The sequence below is a fragment of the Primulina huaijiensis genome, chromosome 7 (assembly GCF_012295235.1).
Source record: "Primulina huaijiensis isolate GDHJ02 chromosome 7, ASM1229523v2, whole genome shotgun sequence".
In the NCBI taxonomy this organism is placed as follows: domain Eukaryota; kingdom Viridiplantae; phylum Streptophyta; class Magnoliopsida; order Lamiales; family Gesneriaceae; genus Primulina; species Primulina huaijiensis.
The window spans coordinates 9,558,375-9,565,145 of record NC_133312.1 but is presented as its reverse complement, the minus strand read 5'-3'; positions in this window follow the sequence as shown (position 1 = coordinate 9,565,145).

Here is a 6,771-nt window from a genome sequence, read left to right as displayed (position 1 = left end):
AAATTACGTCCCGTCGTATAAAATCACTTCAAAACCCCTTATTTTCAAAAATAATAAAAAATATCACCCATATTTTAAATAATTAAAAACATTTATTTAATAAAATCATTTTCTATTTTTCAGCCCTTGGTCTCTGTTCCTCGATCGCAACTCGAATAACCTTTTAAAAATACATTTTAATGCAACCATGTAGAAAAGTATATTTTAAACATGTCAATATGCACAACGTAATTAATTTATGCAATTAAAAACAATTAGTTAAAATACAAAGGAATTTAATAATTGCATGCATGTGGTTCACGTGGGCCTTAAAATTTTCGGGACGTTACACATAATCTTTAGCTTCTTCGCAAAAGTAGTTGCCCTAATCTCAACCCATTCATCAATGAATTCAAACGTCTTTTCTGTAAACTCATTTACTTCATCCATAAGAAAGTCAATATGATATGAACTGCTGACATTAGTTCAATTTCCACAACTTTTGTTATTTTATTTTTGCTTTTTCCCAAAACTAATTTGCTCCTGACCTTGTAGACTGTATGGGATCTCTTATAATGACTCCTTTTGATGGACGTGGAGATGGAATGGCTCTTGGAATTTTGATTTTCCTTTGTTGGCTACAACAGCTATCAGTTTGATCTTTTCAACAGACTCTTCAGTAGCTTTGTCATCAGTTACCTTGACTTCTTGTTCTTGAGAGATAAGTACAACCTTGATTGGTGTAGGAATTGGTCTGGTCTTAGTAGTCTGTGGCTTTTTTGGAGGGGGAGAAGGATTAGCCATCTCAGAGTCACTAGATTGTAGGATCAGTTTCCTCTTGGGCTTTGGAACGGTAGCCTTACTGACTTTATTTTATAAGGTCTTATTGGTAGCAACCAACTCTTCTCCTATTTCTTTTTTAAAAACCATCATAACAACAACAGAAATATTCAGATCATGTCCCTTAGGCCAGAGAAAAAGAATTTTTACGACAGTGAGAGCTTCGAATTTGTGTAGAGTGACTGAATTATTGAGCAATGCTCCTGCATTTTCAAATAATTTGCTGAGAAGGATAGCAAATATAGCATATTTATTATCAGACAGAATCGTATCTTTGAGAATCTGGAATAAAAGTACGAACCAGTTGACCTTGATTCCAGTAACAATCACTATCATCACCATAATTTTTCAGTAGTGAAGGCATTGAAGGAGCCTACCTTTTCCAGAATAGGTTTGGCCACCACATCAGCTAGCAACTAATATTCAAGTTTCATTTCTTTCTTCTTTCCAGAAGCCTTGATAGAGCCACTGGTAGCAGAAATCTTGGACTTCATATCTTCAATGGCCTGAAGAAGAACTTTGGAAAAGTCAATTAACCCTTCAAAACGAAATTGGAATAGAGTGGAGAAGAAGACTTGATCGATCAACAGATTATACTCTCCCAGAAACATCAAAATCTTTCCATCATCAGTAGCTTTTCTCCTGGCATTGAAATTCTTCGGTTCAAAAATATAAATCCCCAATGACGAACTTAGAAAGATCTTGAGTCCAGATGACTCAACTCCCTTGAAGAATTCTAAAATCGCAGCAACTTCCATATAGTAGATTGACTCAAAGTCAAATGCGAGGGCATTCATGATGTAAGAAGAAGTATCATGTTATAGTAGGTGCCCGTCGAGACAAGTGTTGACCGAGGGTTCATGTTGAAACTCTATGTATAAACAATCTTTATTTTAATATTATTTGAATTTATTTTTATGGCACATATTTATCTGTATGCTCATGCTATTTGCATAGATAAAGTCCTTGAATATACAAATAGTAGAAAGAATATGAAATGCTCATATGATGAGTATCATAAAAATCATATTTGGAATACTGTATATTCTAAACAGTTCCTAGTCGATTCAGCTGCCGCTAAGAAGGATATAGGCCGCTCGAGTTTGAGACTGGTATCTGCGATGTGGGTACCATATTTCATTGGTAGGGGATATTGTGATGTCAGAACATGCAGATAGGTGCTCCTTGTAGAGTACACTGAACAACCCTCCATAAAGGACTTTCCAAGTGGTTCTCACTTATCCAGTGGAAACGTCCTAGTTTATGGTTGTACACCATTAGTCCTTATGACCCGGGACAACATTGAAACTCTATATGCTAGCATTACACTTTGACTTGTTTACCGACTTTTATGGGGTCATCGGGTGGCAAGGTTGGGTGTTCTGTCGAAACATATAGGAGTCGATGCATTGTAGTCGGGAATTCACCACTTACCCTCGGGTATGGATATCCTATGTGTATGTAGTATGAAATATCTGATCAGAGTGTTGGTGGTAATTATGAAAGGAGTTTCATATATTACACCATCGATGCAGCTACGATATGACACATAATATCGATTCATTGACAACTCTCGATAAACCAATAATTGTCGAATCTGTTGGGATATATGATATGAAAGGACCGTACTGTACGCTAACCATAATAGAATGGAAACGTCTCACGTTTTAAAAGTGCGGAATTTTTTTAAAAAAAAAAAAACTCGCAATTACAAAATAACATTTAAAATAATCGTATTTATTTGCCAATAAAAGTAGTGCAGTTTAAAAATAACTAACGTCATCCAAAATCAACGTAAACGTAAATGTGTAAAAATCGTAAAATCATCAACTTATAAAAACGCGTAACTCCTCTCAAAACACATGAATCAATATGCGGAAAACATGCGGTCCTCGGGTCGTGTCACCGCACATCCCGCCTGCCTACTCAGTCTTCGGCACCTCTGGTTCCCTGATCAAAATGCTCACCTACATCACACACGCCTAGTGAGTCTAAAGACTCAACACACCTGTACCAGTAATAGCAAGTACATATATATAGCACACAACAGTGAAAAATAACATAATAGACATACATTTCATGAGCTTAAAAACATGAACATGAACGTGTCGTGTAAAATCGTAACGTGTCAAAACATGTCTCATCATGTTATCATATCGTATGCGTAACCGTGACCTGTCAAAACATGGTAATAGCATGTATCATCGTATCAACATATACGTGTTAAAATCTTAATTTGAATTCCGTTCATTAGCTGTGACTTTCGTATCATCATGTCATCATGTCAGTCGATGGATCCATCTACGTGTAACCGCGGTACCCGGCGGCGAGGATCATCAGCGACGGCATTACCCGCCCACTGATTCCGGGCCTTACATGTCATCGTGTTATCGTGTCATCGTGTTAGTCACAACTAAATCACATCTTCCAAAACGTGTCAACATATTCATCACTTAATAAAAACATGCATATACATAATTTTTCCTTTAAACCAAGCATGCACCATAATTATCATAATAGCGTAAAAATCGTAAACATGATGCATAATCATTTAAAATATCTTAATTTGTGCTCAGGGTGCTGCCAGGACAAAAATCTCACACCAGGTGCAAAATGATCATTTTGCCCCTAGAAACCCAAAAATTATCGTTTCACACCTGGACCTCTAAAATTGACCCAAAGGTTACCAAACTCCTTAAAATGTCCCAAAACATTTTTAAAAGCATTCCTAGACGTAAACTTGAGCCAAAATCCGAACTTAACCTATTCGTTTTAAAACTTGGACCGAGGTCCCGGTTTTAACCCGAATCGACTCGAAACTTAACCAAATTTTTCCCAAATTTTTATCATATCTTAAAAACACTTAATAGGTCCCAAAACACTGTCATTATGCTATTAATCCACGGATGAAATTTTCCAGAACCTGAAAGGAACTCTCAGTCCTATCCCATTACCCCACCTCATGTGCATTTGTCTCCCAACAACTCACGCTCCAAGATAAATCGATTCCCCAGCCAGAACCAGCCTACTAAGGACCTAGACCAGACCCCAAGCCACCTATCAGAACCAAACCACCGCCCCCATGCAAGCCTCTAGCCTCAAAGAACAAAAAAAAAACCGAGAAGCCACCAAAAGCACCTACCGATCCTACCCTTCACCCGATCGATCCCTCCTTCCAGCAAGTATCGATCCCCTTTCAGGCCTTGTCTCAGATCCTCAAGGATCTAATCCATGGCTCAGATCAGTTCTTGTGTTGCTGGATCGGTCCTTGCCACACGCTCTACCCCAAAACCGATACAAACTCCTTGCTATCTTAACCATTCCTAGCGTACCTCCCTCACAACTCAGACCCAACCTGATGGCAGCATACCCTTGGCATAAGGAACCCCTCAGCATGACACACGACAGCCCCCTTGCAACAATATTAAGGAATTAGTGAGTAGCAATCAAGAAAGTGCAAGAACCTACGTAAAAATCAAAATTTCTTCATGAACTAAGCTAGATCGGAATTGTCATGCATGAATGCACTCTCCAGCATATAAAAACGTGTATGATGCAGCAAGAGATAATACAAAGCGTGCCTTATTATGTGCAAACGCAAGACGGTTGAAGAATGAAGCAACAATGCAACGCCGAATGATCTTCTTGCAAGAAAGGAGATGACCGAAGCTTTCAGCTGGAATATGATGAAACCGAGAGGATTTTGAATTGAAAAGGGGTGAGTGTCGGCTGTGGGGGGTTACGGGAGGGTAAAAGGGTTGAATAGGTTTTAATGTCATACTAATTAAAAGATTAATGGGCTCTAATCTTGCTAATTAAAGGTTTAAAAGAATATTTAAACCCGATGGGCTTAAAAGTTGGCTCGTTAAATTCGAACACGCTCCCGAAAAATATTTCGTGTTGGCAAGTTCTTGAAAATATTAGCCGAACCCTCAAAAAGTTCTCCGATTTGATAAAATTCGCGTACCGGATAAAAATAAAATCTTGCGGGTAAAAATACCCAATAAAATCCCATTTTTGAAAAATACACTTAAAAACACCTTATATTAATTAACAAAAATGAATCATGTAATTAAAATCATGTAATTTAAAAATCTTTAATACATAAACCTTTAAAAATTTCGTGAAATAAACTCTATCATGCATGAATTATCTATAAAATGCATAAAAATAATTAAACACATAATTTATGAAATAAACATGCATTTTATGCTTTAAAAGAATTTAATAAAATACTAAAGAAATTTAATAATTTGCATGCATGTGGTTCACGTAGACTTTTCGATTTTCGGGACGTTACAAGAATGGTTCTTGCACGCACTATAATTTGATACTTAGGGAATCATGTAAGTGATGTTGCTAGACGTTTAACATGATTGGTTGGGTACTATCAAACTTGAGTTCTGACATTCTTATTATCAAGGAGTTGATAAGTAAGAATGGAGCAATTAGGGTATGCTCATATAAAGACATGTTTAGTCCCGAATCACATTGAGATGTGAACCCACTGCTAGTGTATCGATGAACCATTGAGGGCAACACAAGTGCTAACTTTTTAGATCCCGTTGAGAAGAAAATAATTCAATGTGTTGAACAGCTTATAAAGGAGTTTATAGGCACAAGGAAAAATTAGAAGTATGACTTCTATAAGGGGAATGTAACTTTTAATTTGTGGAAGTGTTACTAAATTAAAAGTTGGCCAAATAAATAATGAATTTGAAAATTGTGATTTTTCATAAACATTATTATGGACTAAATTAAATTAATTCATGTGTTGAATTAATTAAACACCAGTGGGCCTAGAAGAGTCCAAATAATTAAATTAATTCTAGTGTTTAATTAATTAAATAATATTGGGTTTTGTAGAGCCCAATAGGAAATAATTATTCAACTAGTGAGCTTGAGTAAAATCAAGCAAGGTTTAATTGGTGTCAAATTTGTTTGAGAGAATTAAATTAAAGTCCATGTGCTTTGTAATTGTTACAAGCCCAAATAGAATTGCATGCTTGGGAGGTGAATGGTTGTAGACAAATTTTTGAATCAAAAAGCATGCATGCCTTTGGGACACACTTTAACGTTTTACACAACTAAGAAAAATGTCTCCCCTTCTCTCCTAAACCCACCATGGCCGAAATTTTACACACTCATTCTCCTTCATTTTGCTTCTTCACATGTTGATGAAAACACTCTCTTCTCAAAATAAAAATCCTCTAATTTTTCTAGTACAAAATTAGAGGGGATCTTCCTTGTTGGTGGTGGGCTTGATTTTGAGCAAGGAGTGCTCAAGGGAGGCTTGAAGATTTGTTTTGCCATTGAAGAGCTAAGTTGTTTACAACTTAGTTGGAGCCATCATCAATCTTTTGAGATTGATAGGTAAAATCTTAAAACACCATATGAATGTCATTTTGTGTTTTATGGTATTTGCTACACATCTTAGTAGAGGTGCTCGAAAATCTTGTATAAAAATTTTGAAACTTCCGTTGCGCAAGAGGGCACCTTAAACGATCCCCTTTCATACCAGGCATTGTCATTTCGTAGAATGAATCTTGATATAGAGATTGGAAATTTTCTGAATGAAAAGGAAGCAAAAACCAGTACTTAGAAAGAAAGTATAATTGGATAAGGAGATCAAAAGGTAAACTGAAAATCTTAAAGATTTCAAATATTTAAAAATATGAGACTTTTGAACAGGTAGAGTCGGTTAAAATTTTGAAAAATTATAAAATATAAAGGTACGTAGAGTACAAATTTAAAAGTTTTTCTAAAAAACAATAAATAAATTGGTCAAGTCTCCCTTAACGGTTAATAATGAGAATTAAATAAATCATTATTCGAAATTTTTGAATTAATTGCATGCATATGCAAGAACATATCCATGCATGAATTGGAAAGCCCAGTAAATAGAAACAAATCATCAATTCATGCACAAGTTATCATTAAGGTTTGACATAA